Source organism: Rhineura floridana, chromosome 9, assembly GCF_030035675.1.
Source record: "Rhineura floridana isolate rRhiFlo1 chromosome 9, rRhiFlo1.hap2, whole genome shotgun sequence".
Classification (NCBI taxonomy): domain Eukaryota; kingdom Metazoa; phylum Chordata; class Lepidosauria; order Squamata; family Rhineuridae; genus Rhineura; species Rhineura floridana.
The window spans coordinates 90044031-90060992 of record NC_084488.1 but is presented as its reverse complement, the minus strand read 5'-3'; positions in this window follow the sequence as shown (position 1 = coordinate 90060992).

The following is a 16962-nucleotide window of genomic DNA, read 5'->3' as shown; positions in this document are numbered from 1 at the left end:
AAGAAAATTTTATTAAAGATTGGCATTGCAAATAACATTTTTCATAACTATATGTAGACCTGTTAAAATTTTTATTAAAACTGGAGTTCGGCCTGTTCTTTTTCATCATTCTATCAGATATTAAACTCTAGAAGCAGCTGTAGGAAATAGAGAAAGGGATTTTCGAAGGGATTTGAGTCTCCCTGTCTCTGTGCCTTTAGTGATCATATTATCATACCTATCACACATAACAAAGCCCTAAATCTGTAATTCAGATAAAGTAGTCAGGACTTTGAAATACAAAAATCCAAACAGATGCTGTAACGTTGTTGTTTTTTATTATCCCCCCCCCTTCCTTACGCTGGTTCTTTTAACATGGAATTTGTAGATCTGAGCAGGCATTCTACAGATTTTGTATACTAACATATACTAAAGGCCATTATTACTTGTTTGGTGGAGAGAGAGAGAGAGAGAGAGAGAGAGGAGGGAGAGCAATTTAATTAAAAAGGTACATTTGACTATATCTGCAGCAGTTCCATTTAGAAAATCCTAGAAAAGAGTTCAGCTAAACCACTAAAGGTTAATAAGAAGGGAAGCTAGAAGCTTGTTTTGAAGTGAGTTATGTAAGCTTAAACCCGCTCTGAAGGCAATGTCTGACTGCTCAGCAGTGTGGGGGTCTCATTTCATGAGGACACAACTCATCATAAAGGAGTGCTAAACTGGTAAGTGTGGACACAATTCTCTGATGAACAAAAACGTGCAGTGTGATGAAAGTTGACTAGGTTAGCTCTAGATGAGAATACAAAAGGAATTGGCTGCAAAGTCTTTGAATCACTTCTGTGAGATTATTTACATTGACAGGATGGTTGGGAATTGAAGGCTGGGGAACAACAATCACTATATTGTAAAAAGTTTGTCAAACTTTCCATCTCAGTTTCAAAACCTGCTTGTAAATGAGAGCAGTAGCATATATATTTATTGTAACAGTGCCTTCTGCTGGTCACACCTCATTTAAGTCAATGTGCCACATGGTATAAAATGTTGCATTTCTTCTAAAGAATCGTCAGAAGAAGGTTATTCCTCATTATTAGCCTGTTTGTGTTATTGTTGTTGAAGGAAAGTGATGTGCATATAATATTCATCTGATTACCACATTTTATCCTGCTTTTAATTCTGCAGCCAGTGAGCATGTAAGTTTGATAAATTTACCTTACAAAGGAAATGATTATCTAAAGAGGAAGTATGACGCTTCCACACTCTAGGTTGAAGTTAACTCATGTTTCTTTCATATTGATATGGATTCAGCTCATTTCACTATTACATTTTTCAACCACAATTCTTTTTGTGTTAGGAGAATTAGATTTATGAATACTCCATGTCCTGAAAAAAAAACAAAAAAGCAAAAGCATAAGAACAATAGAAATTAGATTTCTAAAACTTACATTTCTGCGCATTGAGATAGAAATATCTGTGCCTCTGTTTAAACAGTTTCATAATATATAATTTGATATTTTTAATGTTAAGCAGAAAATAGTTACAAAAGGAAAAGGCCTTTGCCATCACTCTACTGTAAAATGGCATCACTGCAACCAGAGAGACTGTTCAGTAAATGTGATGGCTTCTTGACCAAAATGTTTCTGGGAAAATACAATTATTTCATCAACACAGGGACCAAAATTCATTATACAGAGATAAATATGTGTAGCTGATGATATATATGTGTAATTGTACATGTATAGCTATGTGTATATATGAAATAGAACAGAATATTTGGCCATGTACAACAATTTAAGAAGCTGCTAAAGTGATGTAAATGAGCTGCATTTAATTCAGCAACCTAAACTAAAAGCCAAATATTTGGCTAGAATTATCCTGAACTGAAGAGACTATACTGGTTAAACCACACATTTACTTAGTGAAAACACAGGCTTGTATGTCTGATTTCACTAACATTAATGACTAGATTGTGCAGTGTGGGAAAAATTTTATTTTACTTTTCTTTTCTTCAAGAAGTCAAATCCTGCTTCAGTTGCCTGAGGCAACATTTTTAAGCACCTTTATTGCAGCACAGTTAAAAACCCAGATATCTAACAAAATGCATTCTACTTTATTACAAAGGATTACTTCAAAAAGCACAATTCCGTATGTGGTGGGGGATAATTGAACCACAAAGAATCCCCTACTGTATGATATATCAGAAATAATTCCACATAAATGCATACTGGAGTTGCATTTTAATGAGCCTATCCTAAGAAAGATGAAGATTTTCCCATTGTCTTGAAATTTCAGGGTGCTCATTTTGTGACCCAACTAGAATCATGTCTTAAATACTATTTGATTATTGGCTAAGGAATTGCAGTATCCACTTCCAGGGTCCTCAGAGGATTGCAAGTGTCCCTTATGGTCTCAAGTTCATGAATCCTAAGTCATCCATAATCAAAGGCGAACTGACCACAGACTGTGTGTTTTAAAAAATATCCAGCAGCCATGTTACATGTGACATTAATTAAATGGTCACTAGTTAGTTAAAACACATAATCAGTCTTGCGGATGAATGTACACATTCAAACATGTAGGCTTATATGAAGCATCTTTTATAAGGCTGTATTAAGGATGACAGAGTAAGACTGCATTGTGCCACAAGGCTAACTGAACAAGACAAAATAAAGACGTACTTGATAGAAAAAGGAATATTCTTGGTGAAACTTGTCCTTGTTTCCTATTTGAATGGGACTGTGGTTTGCTGGACTATTTAAGCCACAGCAACTCAGCACATAGTTAGGCATACTTAAGCAAATGGATTTCACTGGCTATGGGTGCATTTTACTTTGCATTGGATTGTGGTCGGTGTATTTAATCTAGATACATTGTGCATGCATTGCAGTTCCTAAGAGCTAGTACATACACTAGCTTTGGCATTCACTGCAAAGTCAGGGATGCTCTGTGTACCAAGAACTTTCTTTTCACTCACCCAATGCAGAGCTTTTCCCATCCTCTTCACCCATTAGTGCAGTGAATGGAAAAGCACATTCTTGCTGAAACACCTGTGGAGTTTTGTACTATGGTCATTGATTATTGGAAATGATTAGTTGAAAAGGCTTGTGAATATTGCTGCTGAGATAGGACAGTTGATGCAACTGTATGTAGACAATTACAATGGCTTTGTTTATGTTCCATAGTATCTACTTGTAAGTGTAGGATGAGTTGAAAAAAAATAATTGTTTTCAGACTATTATTAAATATATTGTCTCTATTCTTGTCATGAATTCCATGGATTTCTGTGGGTAGGCACATGTGGACTTGATATAACTCAGAGCTACGAATGAGGGAGAAATTCAATTCAGTTCAGTTCACATTTATAGGCAAACCTTCACACTTTCTGAAGCACAAAATTCACATTTCTCCTAATTTTGCAGTGCAGTTCTCCAGCTAAGTAACATATACAAGAATGCATATACTAGGGTAAAGTGTGCATAAAAATAAATATATTTGTGAAAATAACATACAAAAGTGTGTATTATTAAGAAAAAATCACACCCAAATGCTGATGAATTTTCATGAGAACTGTTATTTTTAATAAATCACAAACTGGTGTTAAAATTTGGAGAACTGAACTGAAGGTTGGAAAAATGAGAAACTGAGAGAAGTTAAAAGTGAGAAGGATTTGTAGTGATCTATTTTGCAGTGCCACACCTTGCACTTTGCCCTTCCCTACTACAAGCATAAGCATAATAAATCGTGCAAAGCTGGTAAATGTATGTGAGTCTTCTTATGTTGAATAACTTATATATAACTTATATAAAGTGAAGACTTTAGTACTGTGGGACACTGAAGGGCAGATCTATTGGTTGTGTATGTGTATTTTATTTATTGTAGAGGGCCATTCTTAGCTCACAAGAACTTTTCACTATCCCACTTTACCTTTAACACTTTAAAACAGAGATGGGAGAAAATGCCCTTATAAAAAAGCACAGTGTGGACTGGTGTCAGATAACTTGTGCTGGTGCTGTGATTTGGATTTCTCATAACTGCAGCTCAGAAGGGCAAGGGGCTGGAGCAATTTAAATAGAGGAGATAAGTGGCTTAAAAGACCAGATGCCCTGGAACACTGTATCCTGTCCTCCAAACATGATGGATGCAAGTATATTTTCACAACTAAGTTTGCAAATGTGCCCTGCTGTTTGATTTCAGAATGATGGATTTTTTTTCATGATAAAGTCTAACAATTTGACCAATAAAATTATAATGATTCATATTATTTGCATCCTCCATCTAAAAAATGCTAGTGTATAAATCAATAGTTTCTAGTGTTAAATTAAACTTCAGCCAAACTGTGCTAGGGTGCCTCCAAACTGTCATTATTTTCTGGGAGGGATTCAAGTGAACACCATAAATTTAGGTTTGCACAGTTACAGTGTATTAAAGCGCTCTGCCACCCTAGCACAACAAATCCACTTTTTTTAAAAAAAGAATTGGACTTCATGTTGTTTGGAAAGCCCTTGGGAGCGGTCATACACAGTTATGTGTACGAACATCCTGCAAGCAAATCAGGATAAATGCAGGATGAATGCTCATTGTCATATAACCACACTGCAAACAAGTCAGAACAAATGCTCAATAAAGACCAGATATAATCTAACCTCCATGTAAGCTTTGTGCAAGCAAATCAGGATGAATGCTCAGTAAATAGTTACACATAAATGCTTGTGACATTAGCCCAACTTTCCTTGAAAACTAGAAAAGCCATGGGGGGTTGGGGGGAGTGGGATCATAAAAGTGGAAGGGGGAGAGGGGAGCTCATTTCTCCCTCCATCTGCTGCTTATCTGTTCCAAAGAACATTTAAGAAGGCAAACCCAGGATTTCAAACCTGACAGGAGGAAAAGCTATGGGCCTGGGGAGGATGTGGAGTAGAAAAACACTGATCCCTCAAAACCATCCACTTCCAAAGCAGCTTTGCCATGATAATAATAATAATGATCCCTTGGGCTGTAGTTACATGTGTTGTTCATGTAGCATATATTATGACCTTCAGATAAAGTAAGATAAAGGTCCCAGGCTATGGTCTGAAGACACATGAGGCTAGCACCCTGCTGAAGCTAAACAGGGTCAGGTCTGGTCAGTGCTGGGGTGGGAGACTACGTGGGAATGTTGTCATATGTAAGCCGCCTTGGGTTTCTATCATGAAAAGAAAGACAGGGTATAAGTGTAATAAATAATATAATGGATATTTTCACAAATATGCCTTTCATACTAATATTTCATAGAAATGAGAGAAAATACTGATATTTGAAACAGAGTGCGCTATGCACACAAAATGTTGCCAGTTTTATTGAAAAAGCATTTTTAATTTTCTTGTGCTCAATGTCTTGTGGTGTCTTGAGACCATTAAGTAAATCTTCCTCAGAGCAAGTTTGCACTGCAAGGGTAAGTCACTGCTATTGCATACAGCATTTTGGCTAGCGAGTGCACACCATTGCTTTTTATCTCCCCCCCCCTTTGATGTATTTTTTGTTGTTGCTGTAAACTAATAATAAACAGCAGAAAGCCACATACTCCTGTATCAATCCTATCTGTTTCTAAGGAAATTTCCTTTTCTGTAATGGAGTGCAATTTGATGCAGGAAAATCCACTGTTACCCTCTTACACTTTTTCCTCTCAAAAATAATGCTGATGTTAATGGGACTGTGCATAGCTGAAAGACATATTTTCAGTAAAATATGCGTTTCCAGATCAGCCCTGTTTTTGCTAAGTTTCCTCTACAGATCCAGAGTTGTACTGAATAATTCCATTTCCAACCATTCAGATTTTCTCCTTTTTTGATAATTGCCAGAACTGCAGGACACAAAGACAAAATCCAGCAAACCCCATTTTGCTTTTTATATGAACGTTTGAGTTGTCACAGGAGTGTTGTTTGACTGCATTTGGGGTGCTTATTTTTGGCTATCAATCAACATTTTGCAGGGCATGCATGTTTGTAGCAAATGGAGAGTCCTGAGCAGAGCTGAGACTTCCATTTTGTCCAACTCAACTCAGCTAGTACAGGTCCAGTGAGGCCACTAACTAGACAGGCCAGGCCAGGAAATTATGGGGTAAAAGGTACCAGATTCTATTTTACTTTGGGACATTCTCTATAGAGAGGAGAGAGAGGAACTGAAATATGTTCTGTACATTCTTGGAGAGACTTAAACCAAAATTGTATGTCCCACTTTACACAATTTCTGACCCACATCCATTTTAATAGAAGAAAGGGAAACTTCAAGATGATGGGATCTATTTTACTAGAACCCTGAGGTCTACCAGCTGGGTCTAGGTGCAGTGGCTTGGGATGGGGGTGGCTAGGGCAAATTACTCTCAGAACTAAGGAATAGGGTGCCTCTGAGTCCATAATCAATCCTATTATATGTCTACACTTATCAGAACTGAGCTTACAGTTTTGCCATATAAAAATGCGCTCCTGGTTTTTCCTCAAGTTTTCTTCTGCTCTGCAATCTAATTTTATTGTTAAACAACAGAGTCAGAAACTCTTTCTGATCTACTGCAAGTCACCCAGGGATCTACCAGTAGATGCCTATCTAACATCTGCCCACTCCATGACCTCTTTTTTTCCAGGACATTCTGACTTGCTTCGGATTCAAAAATTGGTCAGATGGATCCAACTCCTCCAATCAGATGAGGGTTTTTCATCACCATTGGTGGCCCTCTACTCCACAAATGGAAAGCCTTATTTGTTTTGGATAGAATAGCAAGTTAAAGTCCAGAGTCAGGATAAAGGGTCAAAGTAGGCAACACCCTGTTTAGGATGAGACAAAATTCTTTGCATTTGGAAAAGCATGTTTCTGTGTAAGTAGTGGCACATGCCACTGAAATAATGTGCCTGCGTGTGCATTTTTGTGTATATAATACATAAATATACATAGGAACAAAACATTTAGAGAAGCTTCGAAAGGTTTTTTTCCTCCCAGGTATAAGAAAGTACTGAAAGTGTGACCAGTTATTGATTACAACATGCATTTGATTTGTCCATTTTTTATCTGGATTTTCAATATCTGTGTTCCTACATGCATAGTTGAATGGTATGACATATCTTATCTTTCTCTGTTAGAGAAAACATTTCAACCACATTCTTTTAAAAAAAAGGAAAGAAAAAAGAAAATCCCACAAGTTGTTCCTTTTCTAAATGGAACAGCATAATTACAGATTTTCAGAAAAGTTCTTCCTGTAAACCCCATAGGCAATACTGTTGTGATCATTCTTGGGCATCAGACAGGTATTTAACAGTTATGCTGAATCTCTCGGCTGCTGAGATGAAATGAGTTGTGACATACCAGTGAAGATTAAATTTGTAACAGATAGAGCACGTCTGAAACACTAGCTTATGATTTCACAGTGGTATTACAATATTACTACATGTTTTACTGCAGTATTTAAGCAGTTACAAAAATGCTTGTCGTTAGGGTTTGAATTTTATAAAATAGGATTTTATTGTCTTTCTAAGAGTCATGACAGCAGCTTGCATGAGTCAAGCACGTTTTTGTTGCCACTGTGTTACCCTTGGTGAGGTCTTGCTTCACACTCCTGTATATAGAACTGTGATGCTGAAACACATTGACTGAATGTTGTTTCATCTCCTCAATCAGCCACCACTGTTGCTGATTTAAAATAACATTGCTGATGAGCTTGCACATTTTAGAGAGGGGGATGAGCAGAGTGGAAGCAAAACATATCCCCCCCTCATCATCACCACTGTATGATCAGATATCCAAAATGGACCTATCGTGTACATTTATACATAAAGTAGATTCCTTTCATTTATAAAATATGACTGTTTGAGCTGTATACAGTTTCTCCTGTCACCCTAAGGTTTTTGGTGGCACGTTTTGTGTCTTGGCATCTTTTTCAGTTCATGTAAATAAATGCTGGTAGATTACTAAAACTATGGCTCCCTTTAACAAATAAAAGGTTTTTAGCTGAAAAACTACCTTGTGGTTCGTTAAAAATATTGCATTTTACTATATTATATAAACCCCTTGTGCCCCAATTGCATTTTACTGTAATGTAAAGTGTTCTGAGGGTCTGTGTTTATATTATATAAAAAGGTGTTTATTTATTAAAATAAATATGATAGCATATTTCCAGGTTCTCTAGTAAGATAAATTGCTCTCTTTTGAACGTGTATAAATCATGCACTCTTTATTCAGTCACCTTAAAAATATGGTTTGGATTTATAGGTGTAAAGGCTGTAATCCTATACATATTTATCTGGGATTAAGCCTCAGTGAACTCAGTGAGATTTACTTCTGAGTAAACATGTACAGGATTGCATTGTTCCATGCAAAGACAAAGCAGCAGCTCTAAGTGGAGCCTGCTTTGAAAGCCAAATTCATAATCGGTATAACTACTAAATTAAGGTTTTAAAAAGTGACCTTTGTATATATCCAATTGATTTTATTCTGATTTATGCATGGGCAAATTGTGTATAGGATACAGCCCAGTTTGTTAATTTATCTGCTGATTCAGCCAACTGATGAGTTTTTAATCCTAATGTATAAATCACTTTTTGAATGAATTACACATAGGAGTCTCTTAAATTTACCACAAATCTTCAGATTTCCAGTACTCCAAACTGGTAAAGTTCACTGTAAAATTCTTAGTATTACTGTTATTTGGGGCAACAGAACATTTTTAACGATTCCATCTGGACATCAACAGGTTAATTTTTCAAGAAGAGTTGGGTTTTATGCTTCTATTTTCTTAGCCTTGGTCAAAAGAAGTGCCTTTGCTTGCTCTTGTGTTCGGCCAAAGTGATAGGGTTTCATTTGTTTGAAAATCTAGCACACCCCAAGAGGTTACCTTGGTGTAGATTTCTTTCTCTCTGTATTAAATCGCTTATTGTCACAAACCGACTAGTGCTGCTGGGCTTTGAAAAGAACTTCTAAGAAGGTTGAGGGGGTGGGGGAGAGAGAGAGAGCTTCTGTATGGAAAAGTTTTTCAGTCCTGCAGACTGCAGTACAGTTTGCAGCTGTTTGACTTGTGACAGTGATATGGATCCAATTGTACACAGTACTCTAAGGAGCCATGGATGCAGCTGGGATAGAAGTTATAAATTTTAAAAGCAGTGCAGATTTTGGGCATTAATTGGCCACTAATAAAAAGAAACTCGACTGTTTCTAACTGTGGGAGTCTGCAGCTTTGTATCTGATAACAGGAATTCATACACATTACACAGTTTTAGTGATTCAGACCATAACTAATTGAAATATGAGGCATAGTGATCAAATTTAGTTTTACCAGCATGCACTCTGGGTTGGGACTGTATGGCGACAAGGTAGCATTTATTACTTATTCTCCATAACAGTGCCTGATTGAAATATCTGACTACTTTGTCAGCAGAGGCACAGCTGGGTTTTGGAGCAGATAATTAAGTCATTAACAGTGCGATCCTTTATGTGTTTACTCACAACTAAGTCCCACTGAGTTCAGTGGAGCTTACTCTCAGAAAACTATATAGGATTACAGCCAAAATGAGTGATATTTTGCATACAAAATAGCAAAATCTTACTTTTATTCTTCAATGAGTCATTTTGCCGTTTTAAATCTGCATTTTTAAAGAGAGCTGTTTTAGTAAGAAACTTTTTTTTTGGCTCTGGAGTCTGGCTAAAGGGATAAAACATTCTGCACCACTTTTAAACCAATTTTAATGTGTTGTGCTACATTTAGCTTGCTTTTGGCAGAGATAGAAGTTATGCCTAGCAGCACAATCCTAACCATGTCTACTCAAAACGAAGTCCTACTGAATTCAGTGAGGATTGCCCCCAAGTAAGTAGAGTTAGGATTGCAGCCTTAGTTAATAGCTAAATTCAAAGTGCTTAGAATAACCATAAATCGCCTTTGGAAAAAGGAGAAGGGGAAGGATATGTCTATAGATCACACCAGAAAAAAATGGGGTCGAACATTTGGCCTGTTTTTGTGGGCCCGTATTTAAAACAGGGAAATGGCAAATATTCTGATCAAGAAATTTAAAACAACAAATGTTTGGCATGTTGAGACTCACCTCAACCTCCATAACTTCTGAACATACAACTTGCTATTACTTCATACTTGAGCTTGTATGAACAGCTGCAGAACTGGAAGACTGGAGAAGACCTGCCCTGGGAGTGAGTACCTGAACATCTGGGTGCTTGCTTGCTCACTTCTCTAGGTTGCTGTCCCTGGTAAATGCTGCAAGGACTGGGAACCCTGCCTGACCCTGACTCCACAGAGAGGGTGCAGTCTATCTTGCAACCTCTTGCATCAGCTCCTGACTGGGTCAGGGGGCATAAAGCCTGGCTATCCTTGGGCGGAGGGTCTGCCACCGGCAGTGTTGCCACCGAAGGGGTGACACCAAAGGAAGTCTTCCCTTGGGGAACCCCCTAGGGAGTCCCAAGGGCGAGGGTGCTACCCCTTCTATTTTTAAAAAAAACAATCTGTAGGAGATTGGTAGTGGGGAGGGTATATGGCGCATGTGTAGTTCCTGCATAGGGTGAGAGCCTGTACAGTGAACTGAATGATAGGAGAAAGTCACCAGATGCCTTCAGAATGAGAATCTGTAACTGGCAGAAGGCTGGCCCTCCCTGGGTGTGAGATGGGGGGGCAGTAGATGTGCCCTGTGTAAAATATTGAGTGGTACTGACTGTTCCCAATTTTCTCAGAGGCCTACTGGGATAATTGGTTCAAGTAGGTTTTGTTGGTGGGCTCTCATTGGGTTCTTATCAGGTATTTAGGAGGAGTCTTAGTAAGGAGGAACATGGGAGATGCCACCCCAGTTTCAGTGATCATGGGTAGAGGGAGGTATAGCCATGGAGAGGTGGTGAACTGCCATAGAAGACAAGGGCAAGGCTATCTATGCTTTGTTCCTCACTCCCACTCCTCTCATAGATGGGTTCCTTGTAGCTCATCTGCTGTGCCCACTGGCCTGCGTGTGCTGTTGTTTAATGCCAGATCAATACACAATAAGACCACACTCATCCATGATTTGATCATGGATGAAGGTGCTGATCTGGTGTGTGTTACTGAGACCTGGGTGGGTGACCTGGGAGGAGTTCATCTGACCCCGTTTTGCCCATCTGGATACTCGGTGCAACACCAGCACAGGCTGCAGGGCAGCGGGGGGGGAGGCCCAGGTGATCTCCGTGTTTAGGAGTGCCTTTCACCAGCTTTGGATGGCAAGACAGCTGCAGCCATTTCTGGACAGGGATAGCCTGACCACTGTTGTAAATGCACTGGCATGTGCTCTATGTGGGGCTACCCTTGAGGCTGGGCCAGAAGCTGCAGCTGGTGCAAACTGTAGCAGTTAGACTGCTCACTGGGGCAGGTTATCACCAACATATCACTTCACTACTGAAAGAATTGCACTGGCTACCTATTACCTACTGGGCCAAGTTCAAGGTTCTAGTTTTGGTGCATAAAGCCCTATACAGCTTGGGACTAGGACACCTGAAAGACCATCTTTTCCCTTATATATGCAGTCGATACTGCACTCTGCAGGTGAGGGCCTCCTGCAGATACCATCTTACCAGGAGGTCTGTTCCACACAATATAGGAAATGGACCTTTAGCGTAGTGGCACCTACCCTTTGGAATTCCCTCCCCTTAAATATTAGAGAGGCACCATCTCTGTTATCTTTTCGGCACCTACTGAAGACTTTCCTCTTTCAACAAGCCTTTTAAGTAGAGACCTTATCCCAGTCTGTGTCTGTGTCTGTGTCTGTGTTGGAATTGCTTTTTAATATATTTTTAAACCTTTTTAAAATGTTTTTAAAGCTTTTTTAAAAATGTTTTTAAAGATGTTTTGTTTTAATAATGGTTGTTGTGTTTTAATATATTTTGAAGTCTGTTTTTATGATGTTTTATAGTGTTTTTAGTGCTTTTGTTTGCTGCCCTGCGTTCCTACTGGGAGAAAGGGCAGGATATAAATCAAATAAATAAATTTTAAAAATTATGAAAACATCAGCGTTTGTTGGCTCAAAATCAGGGTTCACAATACAGTAGGGCCCCACTTTTCAGTGGTCTGCTTTTCGGCGTTCCACTAATACGACGGCTTTCAATTTGAGTAAGGCTCCACTCATATGGTGCTTGTTCCACTTTTACGGTGTTTTTCGGGCATTGGGCACCATTTTATTGACGGAGTTCTGCTTTCCGGCGGGTTTCACTTTTAGGCCGGGGTCTAGAACGTAACCCACCGTATGAGTGGGGCCCTACTGTACACAATTACAAACCTGCATTTTATTTTATTTCTATACTACTTTTTGGCCAAAGGCCCCCAAAACAGTGAAGATTAATGCAAAATAAAATAAAATAAGGCTATGGTAAATACAAATATAAGAGTAGAGTACAATAAATCAATAAATAGATAAAATAGTAAAAACCCAGGCATACCATGAATCACACTTCATACATTCATAAGTTGCATTTGTGCTCCCATTACAACACAACTGTCATCCACAAACCATAGCCCACACAATAGGCTTCTCCCTGGAAAGATCTACAGCTATGGTAAAGACCTTACAGTTGTTCTCCAGGGCAGAGCTAGGTGGCTGAACCTTCTGGCTCCTCAACAGCCTGCCATTCTCCAGGTGCAGGAGCAGGTATAGTAAAGAAAGGCTTGGGGGAGCTAAAGTTGGTATTCATCTCCCAGCCAGCATTAATGCTTTTGCTCCTACCTGCCAGATATTTGATTGTGAATGGATGAATTTTGAGTTTTGGGAGCATCACTATGTAGATATCAGGGATTAAACCAGATAACTTCTGTATGCAAAGCATGTCCTTTACTAATAAGTGGCGGTGCCCTCTGGTTCTTGCCTGCCAATGGTTGGCTGGTGCCCTTTGGGACTGGTGGTGTGGAAGGCTAACAGTAGGTAGTGCCAGAATCAATGACAGGCAGAGCGAACTCATTCTAATTTTGATCCTGTTCTCCTCCTGCTGAGTTCTACAAGGGCAAACCTGAGACTAAGGAGGAGGAAGCTGACAGCCAGTGTCATCCCCTGGACTGGTTGTAAGTAAGAAGGCAGGCAGGTGGAGGCTGCTGGTGAGGGCAGACTGAGATTGGTAGGACAGTGCACCACTTGCCCTAATAGACCAGCCTCCATTGCTGTCTCCTAAAGAAAACAGCAATAAGTGTATTTAACTGTTCAGGTCAGTCCAGTTTAGTTAGCTGATTGGTTAGCAAGTTCTATGACATCCCATGTCCATAAAATGTTTCCGTAACATAGATTGAAACTAATAAAACAAGTAAAAACAATGCAGTCCAAATAAAACCAAGAATAACAATCAAACAGAGAACCAGCAGAAAAACCCCCAGCAGCAATAGGAACATAAACTAGAAACTGAGCACATGTCAAAACAAAACTGTTTCAACCTGCCTGAAGAATTCCAGAAGGGAAGGGGGCAGATGCATTGCTCCTGGAACGACATCTCCAGGGCAGCAGCTGAGAAGGCCCTATTTCTCATAGGGCCAATCTGGTCTCTTAATATAATGGAGCCCGAAGCAGGTTCTCCATAGTAAAACTATGGAGAGGCTCTTACACAAGATAATCCAGAAGCCAGACCATTCAGGGCTCTACAGGTGAAAGCCAGCACGTGAATTGAGCCCAAACCATACTGTTAATCAATGTAGCAGTTTTAGTGCCTGTGTAGTATGACTCACACCTGACACCAGTCTGTACTAGCGATGCCACAAACAATTGAGTTGAAGTGGTTCATATGTTGAATCACTTAGGTTAAAAAAAGTCTGTTCTGAACCTGATTTTCTATCTAACATTAAAAACATTTAAAAAAAACCTTATTGGATCAGGCCAGTGGCCCATCTATTCCAGCATCCTGTTTTCACAGTGGCCAACCAGATGCCCATGGGAACCATACAATCAACAGTGCTCTCCCCACTTGTGATTCCCAGTTACAGTGGAGGTAGAACAGACTTTAATATTTTTGTAATTCAACCCGAGATTGATTATGAGGTTCTGTGCCTGCATATTCTGCATGACAAAGCATCCAAAAGCCACCGTGTTTGTACATGGCAAACAAGATTTACAATTGTGCATTTGCACGTTGCACAGACGTACAATGATTTCTGTAAGTCTTTGTGACGTAGTGGTTAGAGTGTTGGACTATGACCTGGGAGACCAGGGTTTGAATCGCCACACAGCCATGAAGCTCACTGGATGACCTTGGGCCAGTCACTGCCTCTCAGCCTCAAAGGAAGGCAATGCTAAACCACCTCTAAATACCGCTTACCATAAAACCCTATTCATAGGGTTGCCATAAGTTGGGATCAACTTGAAGGCAATCCATTTCCATTTTTTACTTTCTGAAGGAATGTGTCACCTGTATTTTGCTGTTGCTTCTTGTTTGGCTCTTTTGGCTTGTGCCACAGCTATTCCCTCTAGTTCCAGTGGTTTCATGTCAAACACGTTTGGATTACTGTAATGCGCTTTACGTAGGGCTACCTTTGAAGACAGTTCGGAAGCTACAACTAGTGCAAAATGCGGCGGCCAGATTGCTGACAAGGACCAAGCGGTCCGAGCATATAACACCTGTTCTGGCCAGCTTGCACTGGTTGCCAATATGTTTCCGGGCTAGATTCAAAGTGTTGGTATTAACCTATAAAGCCTTATACGGTGCGGGACCACGATACCTTGCGGAACGCCTCTTCCGATATGAACCGGCCCGTGCACTACGTTCTGCTACGAAGGCCCTCCTCCGGGTTCCAACTCACAGGGAGGCCCGGAGGGTGATGACAAGATCTAGGGCCTTCTCAGTGGTGGCCCCCGAACTATGGAACAGTCTCCCTGAGGAAGTACGCCTGGCGCCGACTCTGCTTTCCTTCCGGCGCCAGGTCAAAACCTTCCTATTCTCTGAAGCATTTTAAGTTACATTGATCTAATTTTAATAATGTTTATTGTATTGTTGATTGTATTTTAATATTATTTTGTTATTCATTGTATTTTTATACTATTTTATGTTCACCGCCCAGAGAGCTATCGCTAGTCGGGCGGTATATAAATTTAATAAATAATAAAAATAATAAAAAATAAACTGACTGTAAACACACAACAAAATAGCAAACCAGAGAAGGAGGTTACTGACACATGATGTTGTAATGCACACAGTGTGGAAGAATCATACCCCAGTGGTAGAGTATTTGTTTTAGGTCCAGAAGGTCCCAGGTTCAGTCCCTGGCTTCTCCAGGTAGGGCTGTGAAAGACTCCCTGTCTGAAACCCTGGAGAGCCACTGCCAGACAGGGTAAACAATACTGAGCTAGATGGACCAGTGGTCTGACTAAGTATCTGTTTATTCATTCATTTACCCTTTGTATTTATAGCCTATCCTTTGCAAAAATGGTTCCAGGGCAGGATATAAAAATATTACAATTATAATAATTGTAAAATGTACAATCAAAAATAAAATATAATCCACAGCCTAACCTTGAGTTGATAATGCTCAGTCTTTTATCTGAAAGTGTAGCGGCCAAACCCACCAAAGCTGGTAACAGTTACCGGAGGCTGAGAATCCATTTTTGTTTCACTGGCCTTCAGCTGGTAGATCAGTACTCTAAACTGAATTGCGAGCCAACCTACACTGGGTCATACTATTAGCACAACCATTCTTTTCTTGTATTTTTTTCACCATTGTGGGAAAGGCAGGTGGAAAGAGAACAGAAAACATAAATATGGGGTAGGGGATTGGAGAATAGCAGATATTATTTATTTATTTGAGCTTTATATCCAACCCTTCTGGTGTAAATACACCACTCAAGTAAGAATTTTATAAAAACAGTACACAGCAGAGTTGTGTGTTTGTTTTTTTAAAAAGCAGGGAGTAAAACAATCATGACATTGATTGTTATTCATCTGCTGAAACAATAAGGTTTTCAATAACTGGAGGACAGCAGTGAGGAAGGGCATTTCATAGGGCAAGGTGTTCCATAATCTTTGTGCAGCAGCTAAGAAGGCCCTCTCTCACCCTACCAGGTCTCTACTGTAGGTGGGGCACTGAGAAGGGTCTTGTGGTCTTTGGGAGCACACACCGTGATGTGGGAGAAGGCCATCCCTATGGACACAAACCATTTCCCGGAAGGGCGTTATATTGTCTCCAGGAGCAAACTGATAACCACTGCAGCAGTTACTGGATCAGTGTAACATGATCCCATGGGCGTGCACCCACCAGCTCATAATAAAATAGAATAAGAACAGAGATTGAATCCCATGTTACAGGAAAGATTAAAGATGGATCCTGGAATTGAAAAGGGTGAAAAAGAGTTGGGAAAATTATTTTTGACGTGAAAAGGGATTGGGTGGGAAAGAATTAAACAGTTTTTCCTCACTTGTCCTTCCTCCACTTACACCAGGGATGGGAAACAAATAGCCCTCAAGAAGTTGCTGAACTACAATTTCCACCATCCCTCACAACTGGACATGCTGGGTCTAGCTAACAGAATTTGGAGTTGGACATATAGAGGGCCACAGGTTCCCCTTACTGACTGGTAGACTAACATGCTCCTTAAAAATGATATTAAAAAACAATATGTAATATGGCCATTAGTTATTGATTTTTTCTTATTCATGCAGATCAAACACCCAATACTTACATCTCAACACACATTTCTAATGTACAAAATAAATGATTTTCTGCTTATTATTTTTTGTTGTCATCTCCCATTCATAGTGCACCATTAACTCAGTAGTGGAGTGGGAGGGGAGGGGAGGGAAGCAGTTTCTTTAGAACACTAATTTACTAAACCAGAGTTTTCTTTCTGGCAGCTGACCTTTTTGATTTCTTACTAGCTGCAAGGTTGTAATTCTTCAGTTAATACAGCCAGGAGCAGAACAAAAAAATGGCCTTCAGTAACATGACTGGATGTTATTATAAAATATAATGAGATAAGTTTTAGAAGACACTAGTTTTGACTGAAAAATTATAGCACTTGTAAGATTGAAACTTTAGATAGT